The sequence below is a fragment of the Convolutriloba macropyga genome, chromosome 2, assembly GCF_964194025.1.
Source record: "Convolutriloba macropyga chromosome 2, txConMacr16.3, whole genome shotgun sequence".
NCBI lineage: Eukaryota > Metazoa > Xenacoelomorpha > Acoela > Convolutidae > Convolutriloba > Convolutriloba macropyga.
The window spans coordinates 25302900-25318012 of record NC_134469.1 but is presented as its reverse complement, the minus strand read 5'-3'; the positions used below and the strand labels follow the sequence as shown (position 1 = coordinate 25318012).

The window sequence follows — 15113 nt, the reverse complement described above, 5'->3', positions numbered from 1 at the left end:
GACAGTTAAAGACAAAATTAAAAAATTCAATTTATTTCTTGAAGAATGAAGTGTCGAGGCCGTTAAAACGGTAATCCATATCTTCAATTTTAATATGTTCAATTGTGTATCATTTTGAACGCTAATAATGTGATATGAGAATTGTCAGTAATGTGATAATGTGACTAGAAAACGTGAAAAACTGGCAAATTTCTAAAAACAAAAAAAAACTGAAACATAGTAGTATCAATGCCAGAAAACAATAACTTCAGGCTTAAAAACGCAATCGAGACTAATTTTTAAATCAGTAGAAAGAAGAAGCATTCTTTCTTTTCTGACAATAAGCTGCAAGTTGACCAAATTAAGAAAAAAAATGGTGGAAAAGTTCATTAAGCCATTATTTAATTAAAAATCAATTATTTTTAAAATTCGAAACGATCATAACTTTCAAGTAAAAAACTGAATGCATTAGCTTGGAGCTGCTTAAGAAGACAATTGGACCTATCACTCCTGAGCTTTCATTTGATATGTTCTGTTCTTTATTATTAAAAAAGGTCTTTTTAAAAAAAAAAAAAGACCGACTGATTCCAAGCCGAACTCTTTTTGGATTGTAACAGTCCAAGATTGGCCCAAAACTAGCCCTGCTAATGCTGATTGTCCGTAAGGAACTGTTGATTTTCCGAATATTGTTAGAACAAATTTGTTAAAGTTTGAAAACTTAAAACAAAATTCTGCATTTTTGATAATAAACGAGTAAAGCTAGCAAAAAACGGCAAAGTTTTATAAAGTTTTAATTACAGCGCACTCTCAGTGGAAGTTGAAGTAGAAATAGCCCCTTTGGAGTCTACAAAGATTGTATTAGTGATGTTTGGGTGTGTACTTCCTGCAAATTTAATCAAAGTGGATTAAAGAAACTTGTTTCGTGCTGTTTTTGATAGAAAAGTTTAAATTTTGAAATATTTAGCCCAATTTTTTGACAAAAAAATTAAATCAGAATAATCAACAAGGCTTGTTTGTCTTTAACAATAAAATCAACGACACTATTCTTAAAAACTTCAACCATTTTTAGCAAAATTGACGAAAAATTAGGCAAAAATTTTGGAAAATGTGAATAAAACAACGTGAATTCACTCTACTCGTTTTCGGAAGTTTAAACCTCCATAACTCCCTGTAGAAAACGAAAATTAAAAAAATCTTTTGAATTCCATATTCTACGCTGGACGAGTTTTCTAATGATACCAGTCTCAACTCTCTACCATGAATATATCGATCGGCGAAAATTGACTGAACAAAAAAAACCCATTTGAGTATATGGTTCCTCCCCCCTCAAGAGGGGTCGGAACAATAAATGAGCAAAGAAAGTTTATCTTTTTCACGGAGAAAGTAACGGTTTCTTTTGTTGTTTCCCAATATTATTGGAGTTTCTTCCGAACTCTTCAGAAAGCTATTATTATCTTCAAATCTAGCCGTTGGTATTGTGCATAGATATTAGTTGGTTTGCTAGTATTGATTTTGAAAGTCCTTCATGTAAAAGTTTTCCTGTAAAATTTGGAAATGTAGCTAATAGTCTTCTTCAAATCGCCAGATCAAAGTTCTTTTTGAATGCAGTGTGTCTGAGTTATATACTTAAATAATTTTTTACCAAACAGTTTTGCTGCAACTTAACCTGATGCATTAATTTTCTCCTAGATAAGTTTTAAAGGCAACTTGCTTCAAATTTCTTGCCGTTGGTTTGCAAATAGAAATTGTTTTTTAATTTAAAAAGTTTCTGATTGCCAGGAGCTCCTACATATGGAGACAATGATATGAAAAAACGCAGAGAATGCAAAATGTGGAACTTTTATCTTCAAAAACTGTATGTTGTTTTTCTAATAGTACGTTATTGAATTGCTTTAAAATAATTATTTTTAACTGAATCCAAAATTCAGAACCGAAAAAGTTAAACATTACACTAAAGAATAAAGTTAATTTTATGTGCTCTTTTTAAGAAGCTTTAGCAAAAAACAATTTTTTAGAGCTAATTTGTTGTGATTAACCAGAAAACTGATTTAACGCTTTGGACAAGATGATTAAAGTATTATTAAGACTAGTCGATCCTCTACACTTTAAGTTTTTGAAGCCAAAATTGTATGCTCAGCAGTTAAAAGAAAAAAAGGTGAACATAAAAAGAGACTGAACACGACCAAGAAATATTTATCAAAGGTTTTGTGAATTTTGAAATTTTGTTACAGTTTTTGTGACGATAATTTTTTTTTCAGTAGGTCAGTGGCATAAATACGTAAATCTGTAGCAGTTTAATCAAAACACATGTTTTTCATATATTTGATTTTCGATTACCAGGAACCTATGGTCTCTTTTTTAAATGAAAAATTATGTAGGTTGAAGATATTTTAACCATATTTGAGGATCAAACAAGAATCCATTGGTTCAGATCACCACCTGAGATAGAGTTATTTATAAAAACAAAATTTCCCGACAACATTTTCGCATGATTTAACGGAAATTTTTGAAATTATTTTCTTTGATGTCTCCTCAGAAAAGAAATTAGGAAGCCAAACACTACAAAATCCATCCTGGTTTCAGAAAATATTTTTCAAGCTTCTATACAAACAATTGTCTTTTTGATTATAGTTTAATAAAGGGTTTGTAAATCAGTTGGTCTTTAAGTGATCTCATGCTTTTTAAAAAGTTGATTTTCAATTACTTGAACGTATTGTTTCTTCTGATCAATGGAAAGTTGTGCAGGTTGAGGTTCATTAGAATTTTCTGTGATAGCTCTATAGATTAGAAAATAAGAAATTCAACTCTACAAAAATCAATCTTCTTTTAGAAAAATTAAAAGTTTTTTCTTTTAATTTGTCTTAAATCAAAGATAAGTCTCAGAGGCGCATAATTTTTTTCAAAAAATTGTCATAATTGTTGAAGATTGCCTTTAATGTAAAATTAAAGTTGGTGATCAAATTAGAAAAGGGTCATGTTTTTGTATTGTTGAGCAGATGCCATCTGAGATCTTGAGTGTCTCAAATTTATCTCTTTCTGCCATAAAAACTCTGTTTGCAGTAATGCTCTGAAGACATCTAAAAATGAGTGAACATTTCACACCTTGGGTTATTTGTGATTGAAATTTGCGTTCATCTTTGCCTTCAATTGTCATTTTGATTGAGTAAATATATTGTTCAGTTGCAACAACGCATTTAACTGTCTCTCAGGCACAGCGTAGTCCAATTGTTATGTTTTATTTTAGTCAGAAATTTATACCTTTTTGCGACTTTAACAGATAAAATTGGATAAGTTAATAAATTTTTTCTTTTCTTATACTTCTACGAAAAATGCTAAAACCAAAAATTTAATGCACAATTCAGGTTTAAAAGAAAGAAAAAAATGATGGAGATGCAAACAAAGAAAATTTCATTTTTCTTCTCATCTCAAGGCATGAAGTTTGATACAACTGTTTAGTATATTACTATAGCCCTTTATCAAATGAGGTTTTTAATTGATTTAGGACTATATGCGAGCCCACTTAATTTTGCAATACTAATGTGGTTCTTAGTGACAAATTACACCGATAACAATCCGAACTGTTCGGAAGAATGAATCGGCTCCTTAGTTTTTTCCCACCATTTTTCATTCTTCGCATAATATAGTGAAGAACAATTATGAAAGCAAATAGTCAAGGTCTTTCGGAGGACATGTCGAAGGTCTTGAAAAAAATAAGAAAATTGGAAAACAAGAAAAAACGGGAGAAAACTAAAAGTTTCCAATGGTTTGACTCAAACAGATATTGATCGCATTTAAATGAAAAAAAGCATACATTTCCCATCAAAAATGTTAATGATTTCAATTTGTTTTGGGTGCTAAATTGGAGAAGTAATTCCACTAAAATCAATGAAGGTTCAGTTATGGACGGTTAGAATTATAATAGCTAAGCACCTTGTACAGTAACGTTGTATGGTACATCGTTGTACATCTATGGCTTTTTTGAAATTAGCTGGCTTGAAACCGCTCGTCAAAAAGACAAATTTTTAGGTTTTTTTCTGTGTTCACAATGAATAATAGTCAAAGTGATCAATTGGTAATTTAATTAATGTATGTCAAATATATGGCGTAGTGGTCACATTATTTCAAAATTTTAATTGCCCGTTTTTGGGTTCACAATAGTTTGAACTATTGCTAGTTAGGTAGATGAAGTCTTTTTAACAGACTTCTTGTCTATTTTTGTTTTTAATGTACTGGTCGTGAACTCATCACCTGAAAATATTAATTAATTACGCATTTTAAAGTCCTCTGCAGCTCTCATATCAATGCATATCTAAGAATATCCATAATGCTACATCCTTTTTCTGTTCAAGTTTTTGTAAATTATTAGTCAAATGACGGGTTTGAACATTTTGTGTCATGTGCGTAAATTAGCTATCTTCTTTTGTTAATCAACAAATGGTACCGCTAGCTCTTGACGATTGTTGATTCCGTCTAGAAAAAAAAAGATAAGAAAAAATGATTTCTGCGGTCTTAGTACGACAGAATTTTAAATATGATACTTCATTTCCTTAGTTTGCTACTTCCGTCTGATAATTATCGCCGAATGATATGTTAATTAAATTTCAAGATTACTCTGAGATCCCGATTAAGCTGATTAAAACTGCATCAATTGAGTTGTTTGGGACAATCAAGTGTATCTATTGGGAAAAGTGGGGATAATAATTCCAGGGGGGGGGGGGGGTGAGGGGGTTGCTTGAAAAAAGCTGATGTTCCATAGATGGCGCCAACTACCTGAAAAAGTAGTTGTAACTCAGCCCATCATTTTTCAAACTACCCGGGTTGACCACCATTAAAGAATCTTAGCAATCATAAAACGCCATATATGAATCTTATGGGCAATTACTGAACATGCAATAATCCTAAAAGTTTTGTTGTGATCGGCTCATAAACATTCCAAAGGCCGCCTGTAGTTCCGACAGTAAGTTTATGTGCATGAAAAGTCTAGATTCGAAATTAGTACATTACTTATTAATTAAGCTATTTTTAGTTTTCATATTTCATTATCCTTTTTACAAATAATTTGAACTGAGATATCAATGTAGCACACGAAAAATGCATAGTTCTAGCGGATGCAATCTGACCGGTTTTTCCTGAAAAATGGGATTCCTTTTTCTACGTTCCCCTTTTGACTTGGGATATTGCAAATTATAGTGATCAAATGTAGTTGAACAAATGCATACCTTTGTTTTCGCTGTTAGTGCCCTTCGCTGAAGACGCGAGCTACTAATAATGTTGAATAAATTGGTGCTAAAATGCCAGAAATAAGAAAAAATGTATTACATGCGTAATGAAATTAATGCAGAAAAATGTAAGCAAAATTTTTCAGCGATAACTTTGACAGGGCTGTTTGGGTATCAGGCAACTACCTACTGGGCTGGATTATTTTCTCGATACTGAGGTGGGTTGAGGGTTGGGCTGAAATGGTGCCAAGTATGGAGATAGGGGAAGAGCTTACAGGGTAGCAGTGTACCTGTGTCCAATTTAGATTAGCAATCCAAAGATGCCTTTAATCTCCGCCCAGTGTTAATTGGCTCTCAATTCCCTTAAAATCCCCGCCCTCAGTACCCCCCCCCCCCCCCCCCCCCGTTAACCTTCTACCTTTTGCACCCTGACTGGTTGGTACCTCTCATCACTGTTGTATTACACTGTTCTCGCAAATTATACAAGCTATTGGTAAGCAGGTTGTGCCATGCAGCTCACTTCCGCTTAGCCGAATTAACACTTGCCTACAAAATTAGCCGAATGGTAGCTGAATAGAAATCCGAACAAATGTTTTTTTTTGTCTCACAAAATTCCTAATTTTTCCTGAATTTTTTATAAATTGGTTTCCATTTTTGTATTAATAATGGTTTGTAAAACTTAGCCAGCGGTGCGATTAACCATTAACATTAATTCAACATAGTTAACATCCTATATAATAAATAACATTATTACATAATATTAATAAATTATAAAATATTAATAGACCATTATGAGGGTAAAAAAGTACCAACAATGGGTGACAATACTGGAGAAAATAGTTCCAACTTTTTTGTTAAATCTGAAGTCTAACCGTTCTAAAGAGAAATTAAATAAGACTTTCGTATGTGGCATCATAAGGATGCCGAATAAAGGGGGAGGATTTGTGGAGCATAAATAGTATATTTGTTCTTGAACTCAAGATATTTTCTTGACGTCGGAAGAGACGGAAGAGATAAAAACAGAATTACACAATATTTTTTGGCTCGGCGAGATTTCTGCTGAATGATGCAGATGACGTGTTTAATGCTTTACAGATATAAAAAATAATAGGGAGGTACTACATGTCTCGTACCCCCTCATTCTTCCCTAAACTTGATTGTGACACGATGTTATAATTGCAAATTTATACCCTCCTGTTCTCTGCACTCATCCGCCTCTCAACAGGGGAATGCACGAAAAGCACATTCGAGCGGGGGGGGGGGGTTTAGTTAACGCGTGCTGGTGGAAATTGAGTTAGCCAATCGGCTTCGCGTGACACGTGAAATGTTGCATAAATTGTTTCCCCCTTTCGTGCTAATTTTTTGGTTGGCGTAATAAAAGTGCGGTCAGCAACTTTTGTTTCATTTCCTCGCATAATGTACATGAATGCGATTCTGAATTATGCAGTTGGTGGTTTAATTGGAAATGCAATTCCTTGTGAAATAAAAAGGCAAAGATAATGAAGAATAAATCTATAATCTCTTAGGCCTATAATTTCCTCATTTTAATCGAAATTTTCTTCTCCCTAAATCTTTATCATTCTGAGTTGTCCATGTACCTGCTGCCAACCATTTTTGTCCCATTTTTGTCGAGAAAAAATGACCAGGAAACGATTTTTTTTTTCAATATGCATCAGCATATTACACAGTGAAATGGAGTTTGATCCATCTGGCCAAGAAGATATGCAAGATTGACAAAAATTTGATATCTTGAAATGCAATCTTTTCACGATAGATCTTGACATGATTTGATGAGATCTTGGTATAAAACTATCTAGTTTTTTGACACACATACAAAGCCATAGGTTTTTACATGCATTGAGCTTTCGTTGCCGAGAATTTTATCAAACAAGGATGCTCGTTAATGTGCGTTCGCACATGATGTTCCGACCCGAGCTCTTCTAGGTTTTTGACTTAATTGTAAACAAATGAAGAGAAAATCAAAAACAGAAGTTTGAGTTTAAAAAAAATTATCACACAACCAAACTGATGATTGAATTACATAGTTCCATGCCTCATTACTGCGCTCACGAAATCTGCCATTAAAAAGACTATGAGAAAGAAAAACAAAGGACAAAACAAGCAAAAACAAATATTTCAAGGTAAAAACTCAATATCTACATTTGAATGCAGCACGTGACGTCAAAATGCAATCGGATAAAACCTTAATTACACATATTTACTTTTTCCTAACTACACAGCAGATGAGAATTCTTTTCAATGAGACTAGGTAACAAGTCGACAAAAAGAAAAACTAATTAGGCGAAATTCAAAAATCAATCAGGATTTTTTAAACCATGAAATAATACAAGTCTTAAAAATCAATAGCGTTTAAGGAAGAAGTTTTTGATTAATTTTAAGAAATCATTACCTAAACATCAGGACTTGTCTTTGGTTAGACTAACCCATAGAAACGGAATAAAGATGCAGAAAAAATACGAGCAATTTGCGAAAACACAAATTATTGAAGCAATTAAAACCATTAGCTATTATCTGAATGTAATGTACTGTTATTTCAATTGTTATTCATACTAATTCAGTTAAAACTATACTATAGGATTAAATAACTCTGCCACATTTGGAAATCATTGGGATCAAATAATATTCGAATGTGCTAAAAGAAGAGAAAAAGAAGCACAATTATTGACTGCTTACTTAATTTTTTATGAAAACACATAATGTCCATCAGACAAAACGTCAGTTACGACATAGTATCAATAAACACGTTAAGTTTTGAGTTACAAGGAATTAGACGGGGCCTATCAATGATGAGAATAAGTAATAAGTTGAAAAAGAGAACAAGAGAACTATAATTTAGTCAGTTCTTAATTGGAAGCTTATGAGCTTATAACTAACCAAGTAAAAAAAAATTTAGGCAAAAACAACAATTTCAAAAACAGCAAATCAAGAGGATTGTGGAAGCCATTAAAAATGAGCTTTTCAGTAAAACTTTTTTGTATTTTTTGATGTTTTTTTCTAAAAAATAGTATATTTTCCTTTTCCAACTATATGAACTCATAAAATCAACTAATATGAACAAATATATTAAAACCACGAAATTTCTGAGAAAACAACAAAAAACAGGCAAAACCAAAAATTCATAAAAAATTGCGAGAAGAAAATGTGGAAGCCATTTAAACCACAAAATTTTCATCGAAAACTTTATCTATGATCCTTGTAACGTTTTCTCTAACCATTGCGAGCTTTAAATATTAGGAAAATATGATAAGATTTGAAAATAAATCAAAATTTAAAAAAAATCCAAAAAAATAAAAAAAAACATGAAAACTGGTGGCGTTGAAGTAATAAAACCAATGGCTAGAACAAAACCGCTAACCAGATTAAATTGCAGTGGAATGGAACGCATTGCTGTTATTACTGGAGATGACTTACAGTTAACGAAAAGAAGCTTAAGATCGGTTAATATTCAAAAAAGCTTCGAAAATCTATTTTTTAAGTCTTAACAGTCATTAAATTCAATAGCTTTGAACGGAAGTCAACAATAACGCTAAGTTATGCCTCGGCTGGAAAACCAGGATGTTCTTCATTCACAAGCCGTCAATAAAACATCGCAATAAGTCTTATGACTATAAAAACAACAGAAAATACATGCAAAAACCAAAACCTCAGTAGAAAATTGCGAGAAGAAAATGTCAAGCCATTTAAACCATAAGCTTTTCTCTGAAAAGTTTGTTTATGATCCTTTGAACGTCTTTTCTAAGCCAATGGCAATTATCAATATTAGGATAATGTGATAAGATTTCCAAAGGAACCAACTTTTGGTTAAAAAATCCAAAAAAATGAAAACTCGTGGAATCAAAGTCATAAAACAATAGTTAGAGAATAAGATCTCTAGAAAAACTAGAAAAAGTTTGATTACAGTAAAAGAGAGCGGTTGTTTGTCACTGAGGGGTTACTGACTCTCAAATCCTGACTTACAGTTCACGAAAATAAGCTTATTATTGATTAATAATAAAAAAAATTCGAAAACTAATTTTTAAAGCTTTAACAGCCGTTAGCTGTCCACTCAAAGTAATAGATAGTTTCACATACTGCTCTTTAGGAAGCATATTGCACTTTTAGTCAACGAGTACATGCTATAAGACTCCTAAAAATAAGTAGAATCTCAAAATGAAATTCAAAGTCCCATTAAAAATTGAGAAAACTCAGTGTCGATACCAAAAAAGAGGTGAGCGGTTCCTTGAAAACGAATTTTTTGTTCTTTGGTTATCATTTTGTGGTAAATGAGTTTGCAACTAGCGGAACCTCGACATGAAAAATGATCATTCTCTGAGGGACCAAAAAAGAACAAAAAAAATACCAAAATATTTCTAAAAAAGCAGCAATCAAATTGAATTAGAATTTTTTGATAGTAAACTTCGCTATGAGACCAAAAGTAGCCTTTTTATCGCCTTTTGTCAATTGGCAACACAAAATTGTTTCCTTTAGAGCCTGAAATATAAATTTGAATTAATTTTTTTCTAGGAAAAATCTTTATTTGTACAAAAATTAGGCTAAAAGTGAACAACAAAATCATGCCAGATATGCCATGTTCACACTAAATTTTATTAACCTCGATAGCTCCTCAAAAAAAAAAACAAAATTAAAAATATTTTTTTTATTCCGTATTCTACGCTGGACGGGCTTTCTAATGATACCACTAACAGCCCTCTACGATGAATATATCGACCGGCCAAAATTGTCTGAACAAAAAAACCCATTTGAGTGTTTAGTTCCTCCCCCCACAAGTGGGGTCGGAACAAAAAATTAATTTCCCTTCCAACGAGTACGGAATGCTTGGATCAACCTGGAGTGTGGCCAACCAGTGAATTTCAACACTGAACCAGAGTTGATACAAGACTGATAATAAACATTTTTTTCTGTTTCATTCCATGATCATATCATTTTATGGACAATTCACACTATAATTCAGAATAAAGTTTTTGCTCTTCGATTTTACGCTGAAACAGCTCTGGCATTATTTGAAAAAAAAAAGAAGTTTTTTGATTAGAACTAATTGCTAGCGACTAATACATTCTGATATAACTATTTATCAGCTCTGCTCTTACGGTTACAAGCTCTGTGTTATATACGATAGTTTCAGGACACCAAACTGGTGATGCAAAATGAGAGCTATACCTAGGAAATGTGAGGTTACACACCAATTAGGGGAGCGTTTGGAAAATATGAAATATTCAGGACCACCAGAGGTGAGTGTGAATAACTAAATGCTGCTAGTTTTGCAGTTCAAAAAAGGTTGGAGGGAGGCAGTAAATAAACAATGCTCACATTGTTTCTTCTATAGCAACATCAACATCTTCAAGGAAATGCATCTATAATCAACGTTGAATAAAAGAAACTAAAATTATAGTTTTAATTTTTATGTTGCTCTCTTGAAAGTGATGTGAAGACCCTTTGTAGTTTTAAAACAGACGGTTGAATGCTAATTTTTCTCCTGAAACTGGTTTGAAATCTTCTTGTGAAACTGGTAAATAACAGTTGTCGTTCTTAAAACAAACTTTGAACGCAGTTTGAATACAATCGTTCCGCAATCGGTGTATAAAAACTATTAGAAAACCCATGGTACAATTTCGTATCACTAACACTCTGAGGCAGAGAGCTTAGTTTGAACGTTTGGACTTCGGGTTAAAGAAACAAAAGTCTATTTTTTGTCCAAAACTTAGTGTCCTATAGGACACTAAGTTCAAGAAAAAACTAGACATTCACTTTTTGAACCAAACCGCTATAAATAATCGAACGCTTCGCTATCAGAGACGGAGAAGTGTGGTTTTTTCAATTCCTGTATATTTTAAGAAAACTTTTCTTTCGCTAATCTGCAAAGTGGTAGTTTTAACTTTAATTGCAACTGAAATTCAACAATTTTTAACGCTCTGGTTCTCTAAATACGTTAGAAAAAGGTCTTGGCTCCTTCGGGCCTCTTGCCCAGCACTCGGGCGCAAGCGCCCTCGTGTCAGGGCACTAACTACCTCGGGCGACTAAAATTTTGTTCTATCACATACTTAGTCCCGCTGCAATTGATGTTTGATAACCGCTTGAGCTTTTAAAACTGTTGGATGTGCAATATTGGAGCACAGAAAAGAACTTGGAAAATGACTTAGAGCTTAGAACTTTATCAGATTTACAACGAAAACTGCAGCCAATAAACTAGAAAATGAATGTGAATCAGTTTTCAACTGCATGTTTGTCAAATATTGATATTTATCTACTAATATGGAATAGGAAATGCAATTTTGTGAAAGATCTCAAGTGAACTAAATTTTTATAATAATGTGATAATGAATTGAAGCCCACTCATACGACCCAAAACTGCCTGATTTTTGATTCATTAACCTTTTAAAATATGAAAACTGTAAATAGTGTTTTTTTATTTCAGACTACATATACGACTGATTTTTGTTAAAATCTTCTTAATTCTCTTCTCTTGTGAACTTCCTAAAAATAATTTGTATTATCCTTTCGTCTTTTGAGCTTAAACAGCTTCAATCTCTAACTTGCCAAAACTCATCCCGCCTCATCGAGGTTGTTGCGCTACTGTGTCCTTAATTTGCTAACCGGTTATGGGCCCAGTCATCAGACCGTTCATACGCCAATAGAGTTTTGGTTGAGAATATAGTGTTAGTGTTGGCAGTTTTTGCTCTTCTAGATTGATGAGAGTTTTAAGATCTAAAATTTGAGGTTTCCCTAGCATATAAAAGCTAAATCAGAATTTGTGAAAGAAAAGTTGAAGTTTAAATTTCATAATGGAACGATCCAACAAAACTTCGAAGTGGATGACGTTTAGTGGGTTGGCTGAGGACTATCCAACATGAAGCACTCGTTTCTCTGCCTTTGGGCCTCCTCGAAGGCTCACAGACGCAGTTGAGCTATCTGACAGGGCAGCACCGCTGAGGGAAGATGCCAATGATGCGCAGACGCGAGAACTCGAGGCACAGATTCAAATTAGAGCAACAGCTGTACAACAAGATGAGAGCCGGAAAAATTAGGTCTGCTGCTACCTGGCGATGATGCTAGACGCCAGCGGCCTCATGCTTATTCGGCATGACTGTGTGAACAGCAAGGGTCCCGGAGATGGTCACAGGAAACGTGGCGAATTCTACAGCAACGCTTCAGAAGTGACGAGACAACAGCAGTCATATGTCTGGTGAGACACAGTTGGCCAACTTCGAGTGGACAAAACCATCCATCAGTACATCATCAGAGCGCAAGAACTGGTCACCCGCTTGCATCATGCTGGTGAGGAGCTTCCTTAGACGCTGTTCAATGCAATGGTATTGAACGGTCTTCCGCAACAATACGAGCATTCTGTGGTGCAGACCTTCAACGCTGCAAAGAGTTTTGCGGAACTGAGGAAGCGTCTCGCCAACTTCGAAATGAGCAGCAGACAGAGAGACGACGAGAAGGAGAATCAGCGTGTTACCATGTCAGCAAGCAATGCTTTTTGTCCATTTGGTATACACTACTCATTCAAATCCCATCCTAGGAAGATTATGCTGAGTTTAGTGCTTCCAGAAGCCCTAGATTGTGTTGTGTTTTGTATGTAACAAACCTGGACATTTAGCAGCTAGTTGATACACAAAAGACAGCGCTGTATGTAGTGTATGCAAAACCAAATGCCACCTAGCAAGTGCATATAAACATCAACAAAAAAGTCCTCATAAAGGCTTAGCATCTACTCTATGCGCTGAAAGCTCATTTGAAATTTCAAAAACTGATTTAGTAGTAGATTCAGTTTGCACTGATCACATGATGATGGATAAAACTTGTTTTAAGAATTATCAAAAACTAGAAACAACAGTTAACAATCCAGATGGAGGTAAAACAAAAGTTTAAGGAATAGGAGATGTAGACGTGGGAGCGCGAAACACTAAAGGTGTGCTACATAAATTGACCTTTTGAAAAAATTTGCATGTACCCGAGTACAAAACAAACCTAATTTCAGTTTCATATTCAGTTCAAAAACAATACGAATTATTATACACAAAAGCTAATTTAGTGCTAAAACTCAGAAGCAAAGAAAGCTTCAGACTGATAAGACTAGGCAAATTTTTTTCTCACCATAAAGAAAAGAGAGCAAGCACCCTTTTTCAAAATTAAATGGGGGCACGTGTCAAGCAAAACTTAGGCACAAAAGTCTCGAACATTTGATTTTTAGAAATGTAGCAAATACAACAGATGAAATTTCCCAAGCTTCAGATTTTTGTGGAATTTGACCTTGTGGAAACAATTCGAAAAAGCCTGTTCCAAAAAAATCAACTCAAAGACTAGAAAGAGTTTACTTTGAGGTTATTGGACCAGTGAGTCCATCAAGTATAGGTGGCAACAGATATGCAATCAGTTTCATAGATTAATTCAATGGCTACGCAGCAGTAAAAATTTATGAAGCACAAAACGCAAGCATTGCAAACTTTCAAAGGTTATGTTGCCCTTTATGACCGACCAAAAATTTTACGAACTGATAATGGGACAGGCTACAAAAACTGAATCACTAAAATTTTTTGAATAAGCAAAAGTTTAGCTCGTGAACTTACAGTTCCTGAAACACCCGAGCAAAATGGTGTTGCAGAGCGTTTTAATAGAACAGTAGTAGAGGCTGCAAGATGCCTTCTAATAGATTCAAAATTGCCAAAGCTAATGGGTTCGATACAGATTGTTATGCTAGAATTTAGTTGTCAAAGACAAAAATACAAAGTCAATTTTCGAAAATTTTTTCCGTAGAAAACCGAGAACCGACCATCTAAAAATATTTGGTTGTGTAGCCTATTCAAAAAATTGTGATGCCAGTAAAAACTCAAAGTTTGATCCAAAAGCAACAAAGTGCCTGTTCATTGGTTACTCTGATAACACAAAGGCTTACCTGATGCAAATCATCAACTAGGCAAATTATTACTTCTAGAAACGTTAGGTTCAATTAAAACAATCTAACAATATTTCATAATGAAACCGAAGATATACAAGACAGCTTTCTATATCTAGACTGAACCGAAGTAAGAGAAGAACTTCAGGATACAAGCATCTCAAGTGAATTAAGATTGAGACATCTGAAACAGAGAGTGTTCAGGAAAGTGAAAACAATACAGAAACTGAAGTTGAACAAAGAATTAGAAAAAAAACCAAGTCCTAGCATCAATCTAAAATTTGAAATTAATGTACAGTTCAATCCAAAAGTTGCAGTAAAAACATAGAAAGAAAGCCTTAAAAAATTTTAGTACCAAAATTCCAGTCAAAGACTCACAACAGAAAAAGAAAACCACCCTCAAGAAGCGAAATGATAGGTAAAATAGATCAAATAGCAATTCCTTGAGGACACTAAAAAGGTTTCCAACTTTGGTCAGAGTACGGTGAACTGTAAAGATTGAGAAAGGAAGCAGCTCAAGATAGAGAACTTAAGCAAATTGAGAGGTCTAGAGCACCTAGAAAAAAGCTACTCCCTTAGTAAAAGCTACTGTCATGCTGTTTAATGCAGAATAACAAAAAATTTCATCGAGCCTGAAAATTTCGAAAACGCTATTAATTTTGAACAAAAACATCTTTCAAAGGGAAAGGTCGATAAATTTAAGGCTCGTTATGTCACAAAAAGTTTTGAACAAAAGGGGGGATTGAACATTCGGATACCGTTTCTCACACAAACAAACTTGAAACCTTTAAAATTTTACTAGCTTTATCAGCTACCGAAAGCTTCTTTTTAAAACAAATGGTTGTAAAAGCAGCTTATTTGCATCCTAAAACCGACAAAGAAGTCTATTTAGAGCAACCAAAACATTTTGAATAGTTAGACAGCAATGGCAACAAAATAGTTTATAAAATAAAGAAACCTATTTATGGACTGAAGCAAGCAGCCAAAAATTGGTGCAAGGC

The 15113-nt window shown here is 33.8% G+C and overlaps 2 protein-coding genes across 6 annotated transcripts in view; one reads left to right on the top strand and one right to left on the bottom strand.

Moving 5' to 3' along the window:
* The window catches only part of LOC142358570 (BTB/POZ domain-containing protein KCTD12-like), a 554440-nt gene extending 548883 nt beyond the window's left edge, over window positions 1-5557 (bottom strand). For both annotated transcript variants that reach the window (XM_075409983.1, XM_075409981.1), the window contains exon 1: window positions 5199-5557. The gene's annotated coding sequence lies outside the window, so the exon portion shown is untranslated. The remainder of the gene's footprint in view (window positions 1-5198) is intronic.
* Window positions 1-15113, top strand: part of LOC142358567 (neuronal acetylcholine receptor subunit alpha-9-like) — a 172847-nt gene that overhangs the window by 101931 nt on the left and 55803 nt on the right. The window lies entirely within an intron of this gene.